Below are 24903 nucleotides of genomic sequence, written 5' to 3'. Positions count from 1 at the left end.
TTGTATTTATAGACAGTAGATTACTCTTTACTCAAAGAACACTATCCTAAGGCAAGCTACAGTACAAAGTGTCCGTGTGGAGTTCAGGATATTCTACTTTTCCTCGCACATCCCAACAATAACTGGAGGCTCAAAGATGACCCCCATATGAGTGTGTAAAGTGCGTAATTAAGATATGAGTGTGCCACACAATAGACTGGTTCCTTCCTAGCACCCAACGTTACCAGTCCAGCCTACATTAAGTGGGTTTGAAAATGGAAGAACAAACTGGTTTGACAGCATCAAGATACCAAAGTGCGATCATTCAAATCCGTAGACTGTTCTGCTTTTGTAATTACATTGTTGTGATGATCCTTGAGGGGACATTAGCTCAGCAGCTTGAACTCTAAATGACTCCAGTGAGTTAATGTGTCCTGCTGCCCTGTCCACTCTTGGTTAATGGCTTGCACCTAATGCTGCACGGTTAGCTTCAGATCCCTTCTGCCCCAGATGCAGGTCCATTTTGGCTTCTCCTGGATATGAAAGAACATTGGGGTACACCACCAAGGGGGTGCCCTCTCCATATTGATAGCGGCCTCTTTGATGTCACTGATTCGTGAAGGTCAGGGCTCTGCAGGCTTACCCGATACCCTCAGTAGAGTGCAACACTTTTCAGGACACTCAAGCCGGCCCACCACCCTTCCCCCCCACCTTCCCCCTACCATGCTTCAGAGAGGCTCATTCACAGGGCTCACAGATGTTCAGATGGGACAGCCGAGGCGCGAATATCTGAAGCCTTGAGCTGCGTCAGGGTCCCGTCTATTCTGGGCTGTAAACTAATAGTGGAGTCAGGCACAAGGCTCACGACAGATCCACTCTCACACGTCGCAGGGATTCACAGCCCCTCTGTTGTTGAGCGGAGGGGATATTTAAAAAAAAAAGAAAAAAATCTGTTTATGATTACACAGAAGGAATTTTTTTTTCTTCTCTTGTTTCAGCAAGGCCACAAGTAAACATTTTAGCAAGACAAACTGCGTTGCGGAGCGCGTAGTTCAGGGCCGCCCTTCAGACCCTGTGTGGAGTCCTAATTAAAGAGCTGAACTTTCCCAGTATTGGAGCCAGGAAGAGGGGTGGCTTTGTGCAGAAAGGCAGGCTTGGACCGGCGCTACAGGAACGCAGCGAGCCTCCACAGCCTCCTCAGCCAGCCAGCTGTCGTGCCCTGCTTCTTCTGCCTTTTCTTGGAACTGTCCATCCTTTTTTTTTTGTTTTTGCTATTTTTTTTTTTTTGTTTTCATCACAGAACTGCAGCGGTGAGATATGTGCCTATCAGCAGGGTGCACATTGCTGTCCTGTGTGGCTGTCACACGCTTGGATCGACGAGGGGTGTGGAGTGACTGAGGCACCACCACAGTAGAGCGCAGAGGAAGACAGCACAGCAAACAGGGTGGCAGGACACCTCAGACACAGGTGAGTACGCCGACCTGCATGCTCATTGGGGTTAATGGATCATCTCTGTTACTGTGCTGGAGGACATGGGGGACCGAATTTGTTCATTAAGAAGGACGCACGTTCACTTAATCAGACCTTGCTTGAGGTCAAAGAAAATGACATGTCTGATTGTGAATCATGAAGTGAAATACACAGACAGGTAGGCAAGTGGGTCAGTGAGAAATTGTTCATTGTGGCAAAGCCGAAAGTGGGTGGGCAGGCTTCTTTGTAGGCAGTGGATGGGTAGCTGAGCTAGTAGGTGCCTGGATATTTCTAGTCATGGCCGTTGAAAATTGGCAATTAGATACACCGGCGAATGGACATTTAGGTTTGGTGGGTGGACATTATCGTTTCAAGCTGGAGGCTAGAGAGTTGCACAGACTGACTTAAAGGTAGGCATCGGATGGATGGAAATGAGGGCTGACTGGAAGAGGGTTCTGTTCTGGAAGTTTGGTGTTTGAAAAATTGGACAGTTAAACACATGGAAGGATGGACATTTGAGCTGAAGGGTAGATGGGAGTCTTTTCAGGCAGGATGAGTAGATGCAGACAGTCTTTTCAAGGCTGGCAGAAAGTGGTTGGAATTTAAATGACTGGGCAAGTGGGCCGACTGTGCACTGGGTATTTGCTCAGACAGGTGGCTGGAGACGTGGATGGATGAATGGATGGATGGCCATTTGAGCTGATGGGCAGGTAGATAATCTAACGCTTTGGCTGGAAAGTTAGGAATTGGGTATTTGGATGGATGGATGGACATTTTGACTGGGTGAATGTTTATCGTTTAGGAAGGGAATGCAATTGTATGGAAAACAAATACAGTAGCTGTCAGTCCTCATGAGAGAATAATTCTGTCATAAGAAGTTGTTTTGCAGACGCACATAAATCAGAGGCAGACACTCCAAAAGTAATACATTAATATATCGCTTGAGATTGTCAACATATGGATTTAATTGCTTATTACTTAAGGAAGTGCATTTTTTTTCGCTGCTTTGGTATTTAAGATTTTAATTAGTAGGTAATAGTTTTATCTCATTTCCTTGTTTAATATGTCACCATTTTGTACAGTTTATGTAATTTATATTCACCTTCATGTATACAGTAAATTCATTGTAACTCTGCGGTGCATGGTGGCACATTGGTTAGTGATGAGGTCTTAGGTAAGATGCAAATACCATTTTACAAATTATTAATGCCATTCTTAGTCAGTTCTCTGTCTGTATGGGATCTCCACGTCATTTGTATGTCTAAGTCCTCCAGCGTCTTCCCATGTGTCACCGGCGTGCGACTTGGGTGCGTTAGTGAGTGTAAACTGGCCCCGTGCGAATGAGTGCGGCCAGTGATAGGCTTGTGTCATATTCAGCCAGCTGCTGCTATAGGAGGTGCTCCAGATCCCCTGCAATGGGAAATTAGACTTGAAAAATGAATACATTGATGCCACAAATGTCAGACTAAACAGGCAGACTGGCAGCAGCAGTTTGTGAGCACCCTTTTGACACTTTCCAGCTCTAATCACTTTGCACATTGCTATCTTTACCATGGAATCTTCCATGAATTCTGGTCCCTATATTATTTATTTATTTATTTACAATGACTCAAGACTCTTGAAAATCTGACCCTCTTAATTCTTAAAGAATATTTTAAGCAAACTGTGTTTTATTTTTTTTTTTTTTGCTGATTACTTATTTCCATTCATTTCCTAACCCACATACCTAATGATGAATCATCCAACCCTGGAATGGTGCTGACATCAACCAAAGGAGCTTGGGAAGGAACAGTTGGTACATTTACAGTACATGCGCTTTAATAACCCGATTTTTCATAGAAACCAAAACTGTCCTGTACTTTATACACTTACTTCAGTTACAGAAACCAGAGATTGTTGGTCTCTGAGAAACCAATTTAAGACACGACGATTTCTCCACGCGCAACTCGGTCATGTAAACCCTTAACTGGATTGCGGTTGTGGCTGTAGTAGTGTGCACATGTCCAGTGTGCTTAGTTAGACTGCGCAAGTCTGTTGCACTGTGTCAGCTTAACCATGCTGGCGGCCACTTATGTCATTATAAACATTTGAACATTGCGAGTGGCAGCAATGAGAAAAGAATGGGTAACAGTAAATCCATGTAATTTTGGAGTGATATCAAAACCACTGCAATGCTAAACCTCATGAAGGGATTTCATATTTTGACCTGTGTTGGCTGAGATTGGCTCCAGCAGACCCTCGTGACCCTGTAGTTAGGATATAGCGGATTGGATAATGGACTTATTAGATGAAAGCAACGTAGCTGTACAAAGATACATTACCAGCGACAAGTGCCCAGTCGATCATAGTATTCCTTTTCCTAACAGAAATAATCTATTTTGATATTTAGATTAGATTAAATTGTCTCCAAAAGGGAAATTCAAATTTTACAGAAGCTCTAATATATATAATACAGAGTGACACAGAAAAACGGGAACTTTAGAAAAACCCAATAAAAACAGAAGAAATCCAACAAAAAAAATTTATTGACAGCAATCAAACCACTACAACTTGCCTTTTAAGAGACAGCAATCCGAATTATCAATGTCTGAACATTACGTCCTGTAGATGGCGTCCTCCTGTACGTATGCATTCTTCCAATCAGCTGTTGAGGTTCCCCATTGATCGCTGCAACATCTCAGCTGGGATACCACGAATTTCGTCTTGAATTCTTTGTTTAAGTTCATTCAGTGTCCTTGGCCGAGTCGTGTAGACCCAACTCCTAAGGTAGCCCCACAAGAAAAAATCACAAACGGACAAATCCGGTGATCTTCAGGGCCAGGGAATGTCACCGAATCTTGAGATGACACGGTTACCGAACAATTCTCGCACAGCTGCCATTGATTGCCTTGCAATTGATTACTAAACTACTAAATGGTGAGATTGTTTAGAGCTCAAGGTCCGTGTTCCGCAGTGCTGCCACCTGTACATGGCTGCCACTACGCTTTTCGAAAGTTCCTGTTTATCTGTTTCACCCTGTATTATATATATTATATATATAGACTAGCTGTGTAAGCCCATGCTGTAATAAACCTGGGCTCCTAGAAACGATTGACATTGTCAAAAAAAAAATTGAAATGCAGAGTTGGAGGTTTCATTTTGCTGATGTGCTCACCCCTTTTGTCTACCAGCAGCTAAGCGAGTTTCTGTCTTGTTTGTCTATTCTTGGCGGTCTCACTTTCTTTCAGCTTCATGCTGTAGCCACGTACTTTGTTCTTCTTCCGACTCGTTAACTTAGGGCCACCTTGCCGGCCCTTTGAGCTTCATGCTAGATCATGCTCATGATAGACAGACACACACATTTCCACACATAAACATTTATATATAAGACTAGCTGTGAAAGTCTGTGCTGTGAAAAGCCCGGGGTCCTGGAAACTATTGAAATTGTCAGAAAAAAAAAACATATAGAGATGTCACATAATTGAAAGGAACTACTCTGGGCATCTCTCTCCTAGCAGGATTCATTTTGCTGACATGCTCTCCATACTTGTGTTATTAGTGACTAAGCAAGTTTTCTGTTTCCTCGGAGGTGGAGTCCTTCTCCTGAGTGTATATATATAGCTATACTAATAAAAGGCAAAGCCCTCACTGACTCACTGACTCACTCACTCATTCACTCACTCACTCACTCACTCACTCACTCACTCACTCATCACTAATTCTCCAACTTCCCATGTAGGTAGAAGGCTGAAATTTGGCAGGCTCATTCCTTACGGCTTACTTACAAAAGTTGGGCAGGTTTCATTTCGAAATTCTATGCGTAATGGTCATAACTGGAAGGTATTTTTTCGTCCATATACTATAATAGACTTCTGCTCGATGCCCGTGGGAGGCGGAGTTACGCCTCCCACATAATTTAGTGCCTGCCCATATAAGGCCGTCCGTCAGCGGCAATCCAATAGAAACACTCCCGCTAAATATTCACGGGTGAAGGACTGTGCTTATGCAGAGGAAGATGAGATGGTCAGGGTGGTGTTTGGCACAAACTCAGCGAAACTGCGAGAGAAACTTTTAAGTGCCGGGTCTTAGCTAACATTAAATACAGCCGTGGACATCGCACGAGATGGCACCAGCACAGCTGGGAACCTTTGATGCATGTACACCGAGTGGCTCACGTGAAATGACGCAGTGCACAGATAAAAGGCAACAGTTCCAAAGAGTGCTGAACAAAAACCGAATTACACAATTGAGAAGGCAGCAAAAAAATAAGAAGCGTGTCACACATACAAGCATATTCATAAGTGCAGCTACTGCGGAAACAAAGCACATGGTGGAAAAAGTCAATGTCCTGCTAAACGAAGACAGTGTGAAAAAAAACCTGTGCATGGAGTGTGTCACATCTCAGATAAAGAGGAAGACAAGCTGTTTATTGATGCAGTAAGAAACGAATCGATGAATGAAACCTGTTATCTTTACAACGATTGACAAACACGGAATGTAACTTGAACACAACACATCGTACAAATACGAACCTGATTGAAAGAAATAATGATAATCAAATCCTTGATGACAGCAACACTCATAACACTCACAAAACAATTACTGTATATTGACAATCATGTTACGTTATTTTTAAAATGTTCCCTTTTTCATAACTTCTTTAACACACTACTTCTCTGCTGCAAATGTATATATATATATATATACCCAGATCTACATATTCTCAAATAGACAAACCTTCGCCTCTAGCACCGATGTTCGAGGTTCGATTCCCGAGAGGGGGTGCACTGTATGCAGTATGTACCCCTGATGACCCCAAAATTAGGGTGAAACACGTGTCACGTACTCTTTGCATTATTTCACAGTAAAACTATTTCAATATATATATATACACACACATACATATACTGTATATCAGCGCTTCCCAATTCATTTTACCCTCGCATCCCCTTGGTTTGAGACGTATGAAAAAATATGTGGTTAACGCAGAAAGACAGATCACCAATTGAAGCTTTATGAATAATGGATACTTTATTCGCCATCAATGATTGTTTTGGTAAAGCCATACTCAGTGTATTCATTAGATGAACGGTAAAAAAGTAAGAGCGAGGGGAGGGTGACTTATTGAGGCACGCAGGCAAAACCACAATAGCACGCGAGCTCGATGTAGTGCGCGTCAACTCGATCTGAATTGCGTGATCACATTCGAAAAAATATATCTTTTCAAGTTCTATTTAGTCGACACAAATATCTTTGGTTGGAATGTAAGGCGAATTTACTCTTTACATTTCTATGGTGAAGAAAAATGTATGCAATGATGCCTACATTTAACTCACATTCCTACTAAAGATATTTCTGTCGACTAAATAAAAATTCCTTCTATTTAAAATTTAAATAGAACTTGAACAGATACGATAGTTCATAATATCCACGCAGACTTGCACGTAAGAGCGGGAGTCATCCGTTTTAACAAGCAGCGTATTGCACTGATACGAAATAGCCTGCCCATTTAATTATTTATAAATGGATAAATAAATTAAGATTTTGTACAAATAATATTTTTCTTCCTTGATGGATTCTGGCACCCCCAGCAATAGTTGCTCGCACCCCAAAGAGTGTATGTGTGTGTGTATGTGTGTGTATATATATATATATATATATATATGTGTGTGTGTATGTAGATATGTACAGTATATATATATGTATATATGTATATATATGTGGATGTATGTGTATTTATGTATATATATATATGTATATATGTTTGCGTGTATATATATATATATATGTTGTGAACCCGGCCCGGACACAGACAGGCGGACATGTTGTTAAAACACCATCACACGTTTATTTACACAATATTACAATTACTGGTCACAAAGACCCCCAGTTCAAAGGTCACTCAGACCTAGTCACGTGCACAAACACCCCAAACACAGTCCTGGCCTCACAATGCCTTGTCTTCGGGCCGCCTCCACAGCTCCTCTGTGCTTCGTCCTTCCACCTCCCAACTCCAGCCTCGAATGAATGGAGACGGCCCCTTTTATATGGTTCCCGGATGAGCACCAGGTGTTCCCGGCATTCTTCCTCTAGCCACGCCCCAGCGTGGCGGAAGTGCCGGCTGTCCTCCCGGCTGCTCTCGGGGCGCCGTCATAAATCTTCCTTGGGCATTGGGGCACTTCCTGGCGGTGACCACGGGCCCCTGCAGGGTGGAGCTTCCATGCCCTGTACCCGTGGCCCCCAATGCAACCCGGAAGGCAACCCCCACGTGATCCAGGGTGGGTGGAGATCCACATCCGGTCCTTCATGTCGTCCCGGCCGGGTCATGGCCCCTGGCATCCATGACAATGTGTATATGTGTATATGTATATATGTATGGATATGTATATATATATGTTTATATGTGTGTGTATGTATATATATATGTATTTGTGTGTATATATCTGTGTGTATGTATGTATGTGTGCATGTATATGTATGTGTGTATATGTAGATATGTATATATATGTATGTATGTGTGTGTATATATATATATATATATATATATGACAACAACACTCATATCAATGACAAAACAATTACATTGACAATCATGTTACGTTATTTTCAAAATGTTTCCTTTTCTTTTTCATTACTCCTTTAACACACTACTTCTCTGCTGCGAAGCGCGGGTATTTTGCTAGTATATATATATATTTAAAAAATCAAGCAACACCCCCCCAAACACACATAAGAACTTGTCCCTTGGAAAATAGAGAGCTGCTATTGTCAATATGGGGGTTGTAGGTGGCAGTAAAACAAGGTCAGGTTTACATTAAAAGGCATTAACATTTGAATTCTGTAGAACAGGTCCAGCTGGTAGTGTCCACAAATGTAGCATACTGATTAAAAACTGATTCCTTGTCTGAATGTGCGTGTACCAGTGCTTGCTTCCCAATCTGACCTGACCTTGTCAACAGCATTCAGAATAATTCATCATTAAGATGTTAGTACAGAGTGAATCATTTCTGTTACTGAGTAAGCCAGGATGATGTAAGTTATTTTCTTGGGCAGTAAGCATTTCAATGTCGGAATCACATTTTTTGTTTTAATTGTACTGAGCTCCCTTTTCCACTACTGCGCATTTGCAGAAATCTCCAGTCCCCCTCCTGCTTTTTCCACTCAGTTTGATGAAACTCATCCAGCATTAAAATAATGTCTGAAATAAGAGGTTTAAGGCAGTTCTGTGCAGTACCCAAATGTCATAGTACCTGAACTCACCATAACTTACTATGAGATACAACAGACAGTACCACTTGTATACATGAAATTGAACATTTCTCATTATATGGAGTCAGGCCAGGTCTGAATCCCTTCCACAATACCTATATCCTTGTTCTGGATCTTTGCCTCATCTATCCCCAGATGAGCTTATAACTTTTATTATTGCTTCAGATCTTTATCTCTTCCTTCCTCAGACGACCTTGAAACTTTCTTTCTTGCTCTGGATATTCACCATTTATATCTTTGAATGGGCAGCTCCTCTGATAGGCGCCGAAGATTGCAGTGCTTCCAGCTGAGTGCAGTAATACGTCACATATCCCACTTCCTCTTAGTCTCTCATATTCTCAGTATTTTGTAAGAGTACAGATGCAAAGGCAAAAATTGTTAAGTTGAACTTTGGTAGGGCTAATTTTGAGCAGATGCGACAAAGTCTAAGTAGAATAGACTGGGATAAGCTTTTAAATGTGGAGACAGTCGAGGAGCAGTGGAACAGGTTTAAAAATGTTTTATATGCAATTCAGGGCAGATAAATACATAAATTTGGAATTAATAGGAAACTACAAAAAAAACTCCACGGTGGATTAATAAAGATTTAAAAAAGAAGTTGCAAAGGAAAAAACTGCTTTATAAGGCATATAAGTAAGACTAATGACTGTAAAGTAAATTGTAGAGTGTATGAGAACATGAGGGCAACCATTAAGAAGGATATCAGAGAGGCTAAAAGACAGTTGGAGAGGAATATAGCCGATAAGGCGAAAGAAGACCCTAAGAGATTCTTTCAGTATTTTAGTAGTAAAAGAACAGTCAAGGAGGAGGTCAAGTTCATCAGGAATAGTAAAGGGGAATTAAAAGATACAGACAGTGAAATAGAGGATGCCCTAAACTTACATTTTTCTGAGGTGTTTACAAGTGAGCAAGTGGATAACCTGACAGAGGTAAATGCAACTACTAAGGAGGTACTGAGGGATTTGGAAATTGTAGAGGGAGAAGTGCTGCTCAGATTAAATAAGATGAAATCAAACAAATCACCAGGACCAGATATTATTTATCCTTGTGTTCTTAAGGAGGCTAGTGAGTACAGATATAAACCCTTGACACATATTTTTAGGAAGTCACTGCGCACTGGAGAGATTCTGAAGGACTGGAAAATGGCAAATATCTTCCCATTATATAAAAAGGGTGACAGGGCAGATCCAAGCAACTATAGGCCAGTAAGCTTAACATGCATCACAGGAAAATTAATGGAAGGAATTATTAAGGATAAGATTGAGCAACACCTAGCAAGGACAGGAGTTATTCTGAACAGTCAGCATGGGGTCAGAAGAGGGAGGTCGTGTTTTACTAACATGTTGGAATTCTATGAGGTTGCAATAAAAGCATACAATCAAAGTGGAGCTTATGATATTATTTATCTGGATTTTCAGAGAGCATTTGATAAAGTGCCACATGAAAGGTTGGGCATCAAATTAAAAGAAGTGGAAGTTCAGGGTGATGTTTTTAGATTGGTGCAGAATTGGCTCAGACACAGGAAACAGAGGGTGATGGTGCGAGGAGCCTCATCAGAACTGGCCGATGTTATGAGTGGTGACCAGAAGGGGTCAGTGTTGGGGCTCTGCTATTGTTAATATATATAAATGATTTAGATAGGATTATAAGTAACAAGCTGGTTAAGTTTGCAGATGATACCAAGATAGGTGGATTAGCAGATAATTTGGAATCTGTTATATCATTACAGAAGGACTTGGATAGCAAACAGGCTTGGGCAGATTTGTGGCAGATGAAATTTAATGTCAGTAAATGTAAAGTATTACACATCCATCCATCCTCTTCCGCTTATCCGAGGTCGGGTCGCGGGGGCAGCAGCTTAAGCAGAGAGGCCCAGACTTCCTTCTCCCCAGCCACTTCTTCCAGCTCTTCCGGAGAATCCCAATGTTCCCAGGCCAGCCGGGAGACATAGTCCCTCCAGCGTGTCCTGGGTCTTCCCCGGGCCTCCTCCGGTTGGGCGTGCCGAACACCTCACCAGGGAGGCGTCCAGGAGGCATCCTGATCAGATGCCGAGCCACCTCATCTGACTCCTCTCGATACGGAGGAGCATCGGCTCTACTCTGAGTCCCTCCCGGATGACTGAGCTTCTCACCCTATCTTTAAGGGAAAGCCCAGACACCCTGCGGAGGAAACTCATTTCAGCCGCTTGTATTCGCGATCTCGTTCTTTCGGTCACTACCCATAGCTCATGACCATAGGTGAGGGTAGGACGTAGATCGACTGGTAAATTGAGAGCTTTGCCTTACGGCTCAGCTCCTTTTCACCACGACAGACCGATGCAGAGCCTGCATCACTGCGGACGCCGCACTGATCCGCCTGTCGATCTCACGATCCATTCTTCCCTCACTCGTGAACAAGACCCGAGATACTTGAACTCCTCCACTTGGGGCAGGATCTCTCCCCAACCCTGAGAGGGCACTCCACCCTTTTCCGCTGAGGACCATGTCTCGGATTTGGAGGTGCTGATTCTCATCCCAGCCGCTTCACACTCAGCTGCGAACCGATCCAGAGAGCTGAAGATCACGGCCTGATGAAGCAAACAGGACAACATCATCTGCAAAAGCAGTGACCCAATCCTGAGTCCACCAAACCGGACCCCTTCAACACCCTGGCTGCGCCTAGAAATTCTGTCCATAAAAGTTATGAACAGAATGGTGACAAAGGGCAGCCCTGGCGGAGTCCAACTCTCACTGGAAGCGGGCTCGACTTACTGCGGCAATGCGGACCAAGCTCTGACACGGTTGTACAGAGACCGAACAGCTCTTATCAGGGGTCCGGTACCCCATACTCCCGGAGCACCCCCACAGGATTCCCGAGGGACACGGTCGAATGCCTTTTCCAAGTCCACAAAACACATGTAGACTGGTTGGGCAAACTCCCATGCACCCTCAGGACTCTGCTAAGGGTGAAGAGCTGGTCCACTGTTCACACCAGGGAAAACCACACTGTTCCTCCTGAATCCGAGGTTCACTATCCACGGACCCTCCTCTCCAGAACCCCGAATAGACTTTTCCAGGGAGGCTGAGGAGTGTGATCCCTCTATAGTTGGAACACACCCTCCGGTCCCCTTTTAAAGAGGGGACCACCACCCCGGTCTGCCAATCCAGAGGCACTGTCCCGATGTCCATGCGATGTTGCAGAGGCGTGTCAACCAAAACAGGCCTACAACATCCAGAGCCTTAAGGAACTCACGGCGTATCTCATCCACCCCGGGCCCTGCCACCAAGGAGTTTTTGACCACCTCGGTGACTTCAGTCCCAGAGATGGGAGAGCCCACCTCAGAGTCCCCAGGCTCTGCTTCCTCATTGGAAGGCATGTTAGTGGGATTGAGGAGGTCTTGAAGTACTCCCCCACCGACCCAACGCCCCGAAGTCGAGGTCAGCAGCGCACCATCCCCACCATATACGGTGTTGACACTGCACTGCTTCCCCTCCTGAGACGCCGGACGGTGGACCAGAATCTCCTCGAAGCCGTCCAAAAGTCGTTCTCCATGGCCTCTCCAAACTCCTCCCATGCCCGAGTTTTGCCTCAGCAACAACGAAGCCGTTCGCTTGGCCTGCGGTACCTATCAGCTGCCTCCAGAGACCCACAGGACAAAAAGTCCTATAGGACTCCTTCTTCAGCTTGACGGCATCCCTCACGCGGTGTCCACCAACGGGTTGGGGATTGCCGCCGACAGGCACCGACCACCTTGGCCACAGCTCCGGTCAGCCCCTCAACAATAGAGGCACGGAACATGGCCCATTGGACTCAATGTCCCCACCTCTCTCGGGACGTGGTCGAAGTTCTGCCGAAGGTGGGAGTTAAAGCTACTGTTCCCAGCAGACCCTCACAACACGTTTGGGCCTACCAGGTCTGACCGGCATCTTCCCCCACCATCGAAGCCAACTCACCACCAGGTGGTGATCAGTTGACAGCTCCGCCCCTCTCTTCACCCGAAGTGTCCAAGACATATGGCCGCAAGTCCGACGACACACCACAAAGTCGATCATCGACCTGAGGCCTAGGGTGTCCTGGTGCCAAGTGCACATATGAACACCCCTATGCTTGAACATGGTGTTCGTTATGGACAATCCGTGTCGAGCACAGAAGTCCAATAACAAAACACCGCTCGGGTTCAGATCGGGGGGGCCATTCCTCCCAATCACGCCCTTCCAGGTCTCACTGTCATTGCCCACGTGAGCATTGAAGTCTCCCAGCAAAACGAGGGAATCCCCAGAAGGTATGCCCTCTAGCAACCCCTCCAGAGACTCCAAATAGGGTGGATACTCCAAACTGCTGTTCGGCGCATATGCACAAACAACAGTCAGGACCCTTCCCCCCACCCGAAGGCAGAGGGAGGCCACCCTCTCGTCCACCGGGGTAAACCCCAATGCACAGGCTCCAAAGTTGGGGGGCAATAAGTATGCCCACACCTGCTCGGCACCTCTCACAAGGGGCAACTCCAAAGTGGTAGAGAGTCCAGCCCCTCTCAAGGAGATTGGTTCCAGAGTCCAAGCTATGCGTCGAGGTGAGTCCGACTATATCTAGCCGGAACCTCTCGACCTCGCACTAGCTCAGGCTCCTTCCCCTTCAGAGAGGTGACATTCCACATCCCAAGAGCCAGTTTCTGTAGCCGAGGATCAGACCGCCAAGGTCCCCGCTTCGGCCACCACCCAACTCACACTGCACCCAACCTCCTTGGCCCCTCCTACAGGTGGTGAGCCCATGGGAAGAAGTATTACACATAGGAAGTAAAAATATTAGGTTTGAATACAAAATGGGCGGTCGGAAAATCAAGAGTACACCTTATGAGAAGGATTTATGAGTCATAGTGGACTCTAAGCTATCGACTTCCCGACAGTGTTCAGAAGCCTTTAAGAAGGCTAACAGAATATTAGATTATATAGCACGTTGTGCGGAGTACAAGTTACAAGAGGTTCTGCTTAACCTTTATAATGTACTGGTGAGGCCTCATCTTGAGTACTGTGTGCAGTTTTGGTCTCCAGGATACAAAAAGGACATAGCAGCACTAGAAAAGGTCCAGAGAAGAGCGACTAGGCTGATTCCAGGACTACAGGGGTTGAATTATGAGGAAAGATTAAAAGAGCTGAGCCGATACGGTATAAACAAAAGAAGATTAAGAGGTGACATGATTGGTGTTTAAAATTATGAAGGGAATTAGTCCAGTGGATCGAGACTGTTATTTTAAAATGAGTTCATCAAGAACACGGGGTCACAGTTGGAAACTTGTTAAGGGTAAATTTCACACAAACATTAGGAAGTTTTTCTTTACACAAAGAACGATAGACACTTGGAATAAGATACCAAGTAGTGTGGTAAACAGTAAGACGTTAGGGACTTTCAAAACTCAACTTGATGTTTTCTTGGAGGAAACAAATGGATAGGACTGGCGAGCTTTGTTGGGCTGAATGGCCTGTTCTCATCTAGAGTGTTCTAATGTTCTAATCAACCAGTAAGATTCTAATGTTCTAATGTTCTCAGATTTTACAGATGTAGGCAACAATTAGATCTTTTATGCTAACCGTGTAACATTTCTCAAGTATGAAGCTTGTCTGAGTGCATGGGACTGTGTGGACAGCAGCATCTCTTCAATTTACTTTAAAAATTCATTCAAAAATGTATAGTAACCAGCCAGAGGGCAAATCTTAACATTAATAACTTTAAAATCATTAATAATTGTACAAAACAAATTGAAAAAAGAGAGAGGCCACAGCATAGTGTGATGCCTAGAAATATAGAATAAAATATTTCAGAAATCTCCACATTTAGGCTGATTAGCAGAATGTACATTGCTAAGCTCAGTAGTACAATCTTAGGAGGCACGGAATCCATGCTTGTTTTCGGATTCACAGTGGCCAGTGATGACATTTAATTCATATAGGCACAGTTTAATGGCTTTTTAAGATTTTGTCAAGAGAGAAGTCTATAGGTGGTCTTATTCATGTATACAGGCTCATTCCTTAGCCATGTTACTCGCCGTATCCTGGTTTTGTGTATGTTTGTAAATGCACTCATTGATCAGGTTCCATCAGTATGTGTCACATTCCATTCATGGACCTGCTTAATTTAAATGTCAAAGATTCCTTTAAAGGTAAACCCTGTGGTACAACTGGCCAGATCTGACCACAACTTGATCCACTGTACTCCCACCACAAGCCTTTTATTAGATGGCAACCACTGTCTTATCATTGGCCAAGCCAAAAGGTCTTGTGTGTGTTTGGGTAATAATATTTATATATTTTTCTTGAGTTTTTTGTTTAAAGTATTATCTATATCTAGTTCAGGGTCATGGTCAAAGGGGGAGAATATGACAATATTTTACAAATAAAGCAGAATTTGAAACTTTGATTATCATGATGTTCTCAAAGCAGATATGCTAATGGAGTTAATTTTATAAATCTGTTACTTTAGAAGAGCCAGTAGCATTTGAAGTTTATGCTTCCACGTGTCCACTATCTGAGACTATTTCGCTTGAGCTGAGTAGCAAACATTTGCAGCAACATCCACTTCTTCAGTAGAGATAAAGACAAATATTAACAAACTACAACACTGGCCTTGTTTTCAGAACAACTTATACATCTTCTTGTCCTTCAAAATAATCCCCCTATTTGAAGCAGAACCACAAATTATTGGGCAGTTCTCATTTTTAGTAACAATCTGACTAACGTGTACCTGATTTTCCAGTTACTTTAAATTTACGTTCTTTTCCACCTTAAACAGAAAGCCAGTTATTTACAGTATTTCTTGTTTCTACTTTTAGGTAAGCTGGAAGTATTTTTTGAAATATATGATTCATGTGACATAAAGGTATTTTAATGCTGCAGCTTTTCTCCCCCTTTGCAGAGTAAAAGTCTGTTTGCGGTCCCATAAATTGTAAAACACGCACACACACACACACTCCGTTCCGCTTGGTTACCTCCTTACCGATTCGACCTTTTAATTCATTTTACAATCCATACGACGGCCCTTCAAATACTGTCGGTCCACATGTTCCCCAGGTGAACTGCTAGAGCTCCCGCTGTGCAGCACTCATAGCCGGTGAACCAAGTCTGGCATACGACAGACTAAAGGCACATAACTCATGCTTTCGAGAAGAATGCGATCCAACAGGATGCTTAATGGTCCTGAAAAGATCCACGGCTGCACTTGCAGTCCGCTTTAGCCACAAATAATTAGCACCAGTTAGCTTGATAAATCATTTCTTTAGCTTGTTTCATTAGTCTGCGTCTTGCTTTACAGCTCCCAAGGTTTCAGTGCTTTGGGTTTGAAAAACTGCAAAAACAAAGATCAGCGGCAAAAAAAAAAGCCAGGCAGGGTCCAGAAGTGGTGCCCCTTGGGTTCACACTGGGGTTACGGCTTATCCACATCTATATTTCTTGTTCTTAAGTGTATAAACAGACTCATTTTTCCATCCAAACCACTGGTGCAGATGAACAAATGGGATCATCAACACCTATAATTATGGAATCCTAAGCAAAAGTGTATTTCCTTAACTGAACCTAACAGATGACCCCATCTAGATAGCTGGAACTGGTCACTCAACAGCTGTCTTCAGTCCTAAACAATTGTCAGCTGCCCTCATTGTCTGAGAAGTTCCTAAGCAATCACGTCCAGTCAGTCCTTTGTCTGTTATCTAACTGGTTTCTGACTTCTGTACAGTGGCATCATTAGAAATTGATGGTCTATAATGCAGAAAAATGAATTAGATCCCCCATGGGAAAATTAAATTAAATCCAATTAATAAAAAGACCAAAAACATTGAGATATGTCAAGCACACGAACTACATAATAGTCCTAATTAAGTTATATTGAGTTGTCAGAATGATAACATCGTCAACCTTCTTATTCCAAGTTCATTTTTTGCGAGGAAACAACCCTGCAGTCATCATGAGCCCTTCAGCCCCATGGGCCCTAGTGCAACCAACCCAGCTCCACTGCCTATAGCTACCCCACAAGTTCTTCTGAATCTAAACCAGCAGCATTTGTCTATTTGCTGGCTTTGTTTTTATCCACTCTTTTCTAACACCATCACACCTTGCCTTCTCTTCAGCTTTACACAACTTGCCTCTCTGCTTTTTGTGGATCACATATCACTGCACCTCCAGGACTTTGTCTAGCTGTTTTCTTTGGTTCAGGAAAAATCTGCACCAGCAGCATTCGTCTAACAACTTCTTTTGATTTCCAAACATCTTGCATCTATGAAGGTTGTTTAAGTATGGTAAATAAAAAGCAAGTTAAACACTGTTTTTTTTGAAAAAAAAAAATTGCTTCAAACATCTATAGAACAAAAACAATGTGTCTCTTCTGGCTGAAATTTGGCCTGACCTAGTTTGAAGAGTGACACTTGCTAGCTGTGACATCACCAAATGACCTGTGGCGCCATCTCATAGAAATTTAACAAACTTATCAAACAACCTCCGTAATAAGGATTGTGTAGCTGCTCTGTCATTTCGACACAACGCTTGTCTCATTAGTACTTACACAACTGCCATCTGTGGCTACTACACAATATGTCCCAGCGACACTTTTCTTACTCTGGTTCTAAGCAATCTGTATCAGCTTGTCAGACGCCTCCACGTGTCTTTTGCACAGTTTGCACCAGCAATCCTTGTTTAATGTCACTCTTCAGTTCTATGGAATTGAAAGCAGCATATTTGTCGTAAGTGTTCTCTTCTTCTCTTCAACACACTAGGAAGGTCTGCAGGATTGACAGTCTTAGTTGATCATCAAATTTGCTTCTATTTCTTTCCGTAATTTGCACCACCAATGCTACTCTCTTCTGTTTTACACAGTTAGCAGCAGCAATGCTTGTCTGGTTGCACTTTTAACTTTGTGTTCAGATGGTACCATGAAAACTGGCTGACCTGTTCTCCTTTGTCCCTGTAGTCGTTACCCATACTGCTTGGGCAAGTGTTCCTAATGGTGCCACCTACACAGAGCTCAGCTTTTCCTCTGATCTCACAGTGGATAAACATGGATTTGGCAATTAAATGGCATACAAAAATTTGACAGGGATAATCAACTAAGACTGTCAGTCCTGCAGGTCTTCCTGGTGTGTTTATTCAGGTATTGGCCATCCAAGCAGGACCACACTAGCAGAACATCACACACATTTAAGCAACATATGGTAGATTCAACCTTGCATTGCCTATTTCCTCACCTGTCTGCATAGACAACTTCACTCCCTACTCCTCTTCTGATGTCTTATCAGATCAGTTGGGAAGAGAGCAGGAAAAGGCCTAAATTGGCAAGGTAGTAAGACCTGAAGGCTCTTTGAGGCCTGTCAACACTTCTACAGCAATTCTTTGAATTTACGGAGAGTACCATAACTGTGAAAGACATCCTACTTTGCCCCAGTGCCTAAATGTGTGCCCCCCACAACCTCTCACATCACATATCATATAGAGATTGGTCTTGAAAAATTAGGGACCTGTGGTCAAAGACCACCTCCATCCCTCATTGCTCTAATACTATTCACATATAGGGATAGATGATGCTCTAGTTTACATGCTCCACAGAATCTGTTTCCACCTAGACAAAGCTGGCAGTATGGTCAGTAACACTTCACTTAGAGGATGCGTTCAAGGCGGTTCAGGTAGATGCTTACTCACATACAGTAGTGCCTTGGATTATGGACCATTTTACTTACAGGTGATTTGTTTGTTGGAGATGTCCATCAGCAATACTGACATGTCTCCTTCTGCTCATCCTGCACGCAACTGATTTTAAACACAACTCCAATTCCTATTTCCTCAGATGACTCCTCTCTTATAGTCTGTATCAGCAATGGAGATGAGGAGGCATATAGAACACTGGCAAGTGTCTTGGCCTTGCAATGTAGGGAAAGTCACCTCCAATTGAACATGACTAAGACAAAGGAGTTGGTGGTGGGCTTTTGGTGTGCCAGGGAGCCTAATACGCAGGAGGTGGAGGTGGTGCAAGCTTATAAACACCTAGGGGTCCATCTGAGCAGCGGACTGGATTGGGCGAACTTCCTGTACGTATAAAATGGCCAGAGCAGGATGTGCATTTAATGTGTGTGACAAGCTGTTGGGAATGATCTACAAGGCCAAAGTGGCCAGTGTATTGTTCTACAGTACGGGCAATAACAGCAGCTCAGGAGGATGCCAGATGTCTGAATATTCTGATCAGCAAGACTGGCAAGATCTTGTCTTGTCTTGAGGTGAGTAGTTCCCATGCACACTGATTCCTGCCAAGCACCGCTCTGACCGGGTCTTGGTATACGCCAGGCCTTGTACATGCTTGAGGGGAGCCTGACGGCAGCTGGCTGTTTGCTTTGGGAGGCAAATCAGTGCACAAGCCAGAATCCACATTTTTAAAGCCTCACTAATGAAGTTGTTGCACATTACAAACCCTTTTTATGAGTCCTCCAGGTGCAGGAGGCTCCTGCTGTTGGTACTTTGATATTAATATGCACACAAAGAGCACATTCTTTACACAAGTGTTGCTACAAAAGTTAGTGCTTCCCCAGATGACAAGCTGCCGCCCCACCTGCAGAAATCTGTAATGTGTCTGCATGAAGGTCATAATACAGGCAGGCAGTATGATGTAGCTGCTGAGGTCCTGGACTTTAAACCACAAAGCTGCCAGATTAGGTCCATCTGAGCTTTGCTTGAGTTAGTTGACTTAGCCAGCCATTCCAATTGTTAAAAAAATGGGAAAATACTGTACTTTTAATGTCTTCCAGTCTCATCAATCATCTGGGATAAACAAGCCAAAAATGATGTTCACAATGGTTGTCTCCCGGCTCCCGAGCCCTGCGTTTGAGCCTCGCTTCTTCTGCTGTCTGTATGCGGCCGTACTTTACTTGTTAGCTCCAAACACTGGCATGCTTTTGTGGCGTGAGTAAATGTGGGTGTGTGCATAAGCATCATCTGTTGCGGATTGGCGCTCTGTCCAGGGTTGGATGTTGCCCGAGGCCACCAGGAGACATGAACCCTATCTCTAATGCTTAGCCCCTGGATCAAATAACAACAAAGGAAATGTCATGTCGAAGCTATCCCAAAAAAATCAACCATAAAGTTACACATCCAAGCATCAGGGAAGTAAACCTTGAGAGGAAGCCAGTCTCACGCTGGGTCAGTTATCATCACCCCTTAGCTGAGCAGACACACTTTTTGGATGTGGGAGAAAATTTGCAGTTTACTACTATTATTATTATTATTATTTTGGTAACACTTTAGATTAGGTACTCCAAAAATGTATCACTTACTAATTTACTCTTACGTACAGTAACATGACTTTAACAAAGGCTTCTTTTGGTCCTCAAAACACTTACAGAGCATCAGTAAAGTGTTTATTCACATCTGCAATGTGACTCCCTGTTTAAACTTTGGAGTGGTGGTCTGAGGTGGCTTAACTGAGACACGTTTCTCTTGATATTCCATATTCAGTATTTGTAATGGTGATGGACAGGTTGACAGATGAGATTAGACAGGAGTCCCCGTGGACTGTGATGTTTGCTGATGACACTGTGATCTGTAGCGATAGTAGGGAGCAGGTTGAGGAGACCCTGGAGAGGTGGAGATATGATCTAGAGAGGAGAGGAATGTAGGTCAGTAGGAACAAGACAGAATATATTTGTTTAAATGAGAGGGAGGTCAGTGGAATGGTGAGGATGCAGGGAGTAGAGTTGGTGAAGGTGGATGAGTTTAAATACTTGGGATCAACAGTACAGAGTAATGGGGATTATAGAAGAGAAGTGAAGAAGAGAGTGCAGGCAGGGTGGAATGGGTGGAGAAGAATGTCAGGAGTATCAGACGGGTATCAGCAAGAGTGAAAGGGAAGGTCTACAGGACGGTAGTGAGAACAGCTATGTTATATGGTTTGGAGACGGTGGCACTGACCACAAAGCAGGAGACAGAGCTGGAGGTGGCAGAGTTAAAGTTGTTAAGATTTGCATTGGGCGTGACGAGGATGAACAAGATAAGAAATGAGGACATTAGAGGGTCAGCTCAAGTTTAACGGTTGGAAGACAAAGTCAGAGAGGCGAGATTGCGTTGGTTTGGACATGCGCAGAGGAGAGATGCTGGGTATATTGGGAGAGGGATGTTAAGGATAGAGCTGCTAGAATAGAGGAAGGCCTAAGAGATGGTTTATGGATGTGGTGAGAGAGGACATGCAGGTGATGGGTGTGACAGAACAAGATGCAGAGGACAGAAAGATATGGAAGAAGATGATCTGCTGTGGTGACCCCTAACGGGAGCAGACAAAAGAAGAAGTGTAAGGCCTGTGAATCCTTCATATGAACAACTCATTTGACTATCACGTCAATGTACCATACTGCACAGAGATGAATAATCAATCTACAGATGTTTTTTAAGAGTTATGAAGACCACAAGAAGCCTTTGTTAAGATCCTGTTACATAAAAGTAAATGCAAAACCTAAACTAAAGGGTTACCGTTATTCTTTATCCAAGGCAGCTCACAACATGTGAAACTGAACTGGTTCATGTCTGTTGTTATTTCAATTGGAGGTGAAGTGACTTGCTTGTGGTCACACAGTGTCACACAGTAGCAGCATTTGAACCCATATCCTCAAGGTTTGAAGCCCAGAGCCTTAACCACCATGCATGATCACACAGAAGCTTATTTATGCATTTAGCCCTTTGACAGATTACTAGAGGGACCCTCACTCACACTTGACGTTCACCTCTGAGACAATCCTGGAGAAGCTTAGGCTGTGTACTAAAACCACAAAACACTTGAATCTCTGTTTTTGTCTGACGCTCACCAAAACTCATTTGGCTCTTCCATTATTCCTATTCCTATCACTTTAATGTTTTTTTTTCTGGGCTGAGTTACCAGGATGAAGATGTCCAGCCTCTTGTCACTTTAGTCTGCATGGTGGAGTAAACTTGTGTAGTAATACAGCGACAAACTGCCACCAAATTCAGTTATAATAAGCTGGAGAAAGCTGCCTTGTTAGACTGGTCACTTTTGAGTGCTTATTTAAAGAGTTGTTGCTTTTTTTACTTTTTTAGGTTTATTTTCAGCTCTTTAATTGAAGTCAGTGATTTATATATTTAAATTTTACCTTGGCTGCTAAACCTCCCATTTCACTCGACACATCCTGCTCTTGGACACCAAGAATAAAGTGCTGCTGCTTGCTTTGGCTTTATTCTCATGCAGATCTGCCACCTACATAAAGCCACAGTCCCTTCTCAGTGGTGTCATCCATTGCACTACCAGCCTAGCAGCTAAAGTTTTGGACTGGAAAACACAAGGCTGTCAGTTCAGTTCACTTGTTAAAAGTATTGACACAGCTCTGAGCTCTGAAACTGCTCCAAAATCACTAATGTCTTCAAATCTTGGCGTGAAATAGCAACTCGACAAGAACACATTACAATTCCTTCACACACTAATGAATAAAATGAACGGGAGAAAATGATGATTAAGAGCGGCCAAAACAAACCATATTATAAAATGAAGAGAACCGTGGGCCAACCTGCAGCTCTGCTCCATTTTCTTACCTGCCTATCCAGTTCTGGATCATGAGAACACTGGAGTTAAACTGGATGGGGTGCCAGTCCATCACATTCTGAAGGCTTATAAACCTCCCAGGCCTGACGTGACTGTAGTAGTGGCACAGAGAGAAACAAGACATTATGTCTAAACCTTTATTAAGCATATTTCAACTGTAAGATGGGAGAAATTCATGATGACTGAAACAATGCAAATGTGACTCCAGTTTAAAAGAAGGAAATCAAAACGGATCCTGGAAAAAAAAGCATTAGTTCTGTACCATGCAAAATTATGAAAACCATCGTATAAAAAAAAAACTGAAAAATTCCTGTATGATAGCAGCACAGTAAATAACAGCAGGAATGGATGTATGAGAGGAAGGTCCTGCCAAACTATTGTGTTGAGTAGAAACTTCTTCTTCCTCCTCTTCATCTTTTCCCACTTCTATGTGCTTGATCAGCCTTCTCCAAACAGCTCGGGCCTGTTTCTCTTCACCAGTTAAGTCCTTTTCCTTCAGATCCTCTTTTACTTTATCCACCCACCTCCAGTTTGGCTTTCTCTACTTTCTCTTCCCCTGGACTTCCATTCCCATCACTCTTTTGTTTCTCCTCATTACATTTCCATTCCACTTCAACCTACTTTCATGTACTTAGATATTTCTCCCACTTTTCTTGTCTCATTTCTTATTCTGTCCCTTTTTGTATCTCCGCACATCCATCTCAGCCTTCTCATTTCTGCCACATCTAACTTCTTCTCCTGTGCGCCCTTTACTGTCCATGTCTCGGCTCCAGACCTCATTGCTAGTCTTACCACTGTCTTTAAAACCTTACCTTTAACCTTCTCCTTAAGTCGTCAATCACACAGTACTTCTGATACCTTCTTCTAATTGTTCCACAGTTCACAGTCTAGTTGTGGAGATGTCCATTTCAGCTAGGTGACTCGGTAGATAACTCCAGATTCCCATGGTTCTTTTTGTGAAGGCTTCATTTTTAAATCCACTTCCCTTTAATTTCCTCTGCTGTCCTTGAGTATGTTTACATTTAGTTTAAATAATTGTGCTCAATCTGACATAACAATGCCGTTGAGGATTTTGAAGATGAGAATTAGGTCTTCATGGCCTCCTCTGCTTGAGACTAAGCAGGTTTAGTCCTCTGAGTCTGTCAGAGTACCACATGTCCCCTCTGCACAGCTTCAAGTGCTGCTTTGTCTTCCTTGTTGTGCGTGACCAGAGCTATGCAGGATACTCACTTGGGAATTATTTAGTTTGACCATTACGCCCCTTGATTCGGAGTCAAGTTTTTATAATATAACCAAATATTTTATTTGCCTTTGAAATGCTGCTGTGCATTGTGCGGATGACGAGAATGTTGCGTCAACATAAACCACAAATCCTTGTCAGAAGTCGCTTTCTGTAACTTGGTGTCTCCCATATTAGACTTATAATTTGGGCTTCTTTTTCGTACAAGTAGTACATCAAACATTTCTACATTAAAAGGCATTTTTCAAAGTTTTCACGCAGTTTTGAAAACTAGAAATGTTTTGCTGTACCCTCAGGTTTTTAATATTCCTCCAGTTTTAGCGTAGCGTGTAAGCTTACCAGACTTACTAAATAATGTCATTAATATAAATTGCAAAAAGTAGCAGTTCAGGGAAAGACCCCCCAAGAGACTCCACAGGGCACTAAATGCAGCATTCCCGTCTTGTCTGTCCCACCAATCAACCAACTTAAAATCCATCTTTTTATGTTCTTACTGATGCCAACCTTCAGTGATCAAATACTTTTGGAGACCCTTAAGTCAATTCTGCCGTAAGCTTTCTTCTTGTCTACTTCTGGTTTTCTGCCAAAGGAGATGAACACCTGATGCAGTCTTTGTATTGAGAGAGCTCATAGAGAAGCATCGAGCAAAACAGAAAGGTTTGCATATGGAATTTACTGATTTGGAGAAGGTTTATGATGGATATGTATGACGGAGTGAGGACTCGGTTTAAAGGCAGTGCTTGGGGAAGAGATGTGATAGATGGTGGCCAGCACCATTACCCAGCTTGGATGCCTCCGAGATGGAAGGACAGTTGGAAAGGACTTCCGGGGGATGCTTTCTATTCCCCAAACTGTTACATGATAGCCCCCTTGGGTTGCGGCGCCATCTCAGATTCCTGCAGGGCTGTGTGGGAATTACTGTTTGCCAGCACAGCCCTGTTGGGATCCATGGATGCCACAAGGGTGAGCTGTGGGACCTGCAGGAGCTGTTGAGCCCTAGTTTGTGCCTCAGCTGCACCTGGGAGCAATTCCAGATCTCCTTAAGGAACCACTTGGAGTTTCTCCAAGGTATGGCTTAAAAAGGAGCCGGCCGCCTCCCAAGAGGAGTCGGAGTGGGAAGATAACGCTAATGAGACTTGCCTGTGAAGGAGAGAAGGCTCGGGAGGAAAAGGAAGGAGTTTCACTGTACTTGTGACTTGTTGGTACCATTCCTTTGAGACTGCTTTGGGTGTCTGGCTGCCTTTCTATAAATACTGAGCTGGTGTAGTTGCCTATTTGTGTCGGATTGGAGCGGCAGGTGCACCCCTGGGTCTTCACAGAGACAAGATCCCAGTTAGAGGAGGTCTGCATCAGGGATCTTCTTTAAGTTCTTAACTCTTTGATCTAGTTATGATTGTGTTGAGTCATGGGATACAAGACAA

General features: G+C 43.4%; 1 protein-coding gene across 3 annotated transcripts in view; it reads left to right on the top strand.

Annotated features, from left to right (window-relative positions):
• The first annotated feature begins 758 nt into the window (after window positions 1-758).
• The window catches only part of ripor3 (RIPOR family member 3), a 186640-nt gene continuing 162495 nt past the window's right edge, over window positions 759-24903 (top strand). For all 3 annotated transcript variants that reach the window (XM_039735353.1, XM_039735350.1, XM_039735348.1), the window contains exon 1: window positions 759-1446. The gene's annotated coding sequence lies outside the window, so the exon portion shown is untranslated. The remainder of the gene's footprint in view (window positions 1447-24903) is intronic.

The sequence above is a fragment of the Polypterus senegalus genome, chromosome 14 (assembly GCF_016835505.1).
Source record: "Polypterus senegalus isolate Bchr_013 chromosome 14, ASM1683550v1, whole genome shotgun sequence".
Taxonomy (NCBI): Eukaryota; Metazoa; Chordata; class Cladistia; order Polypteriformes; family Polypteridae; genus Polypterus; species Polypterus senegalus.
Note: the sequence above shows the minus strand (reverse complement) of the source record. Positions and strands in the feature narration are given on the sequence as shown.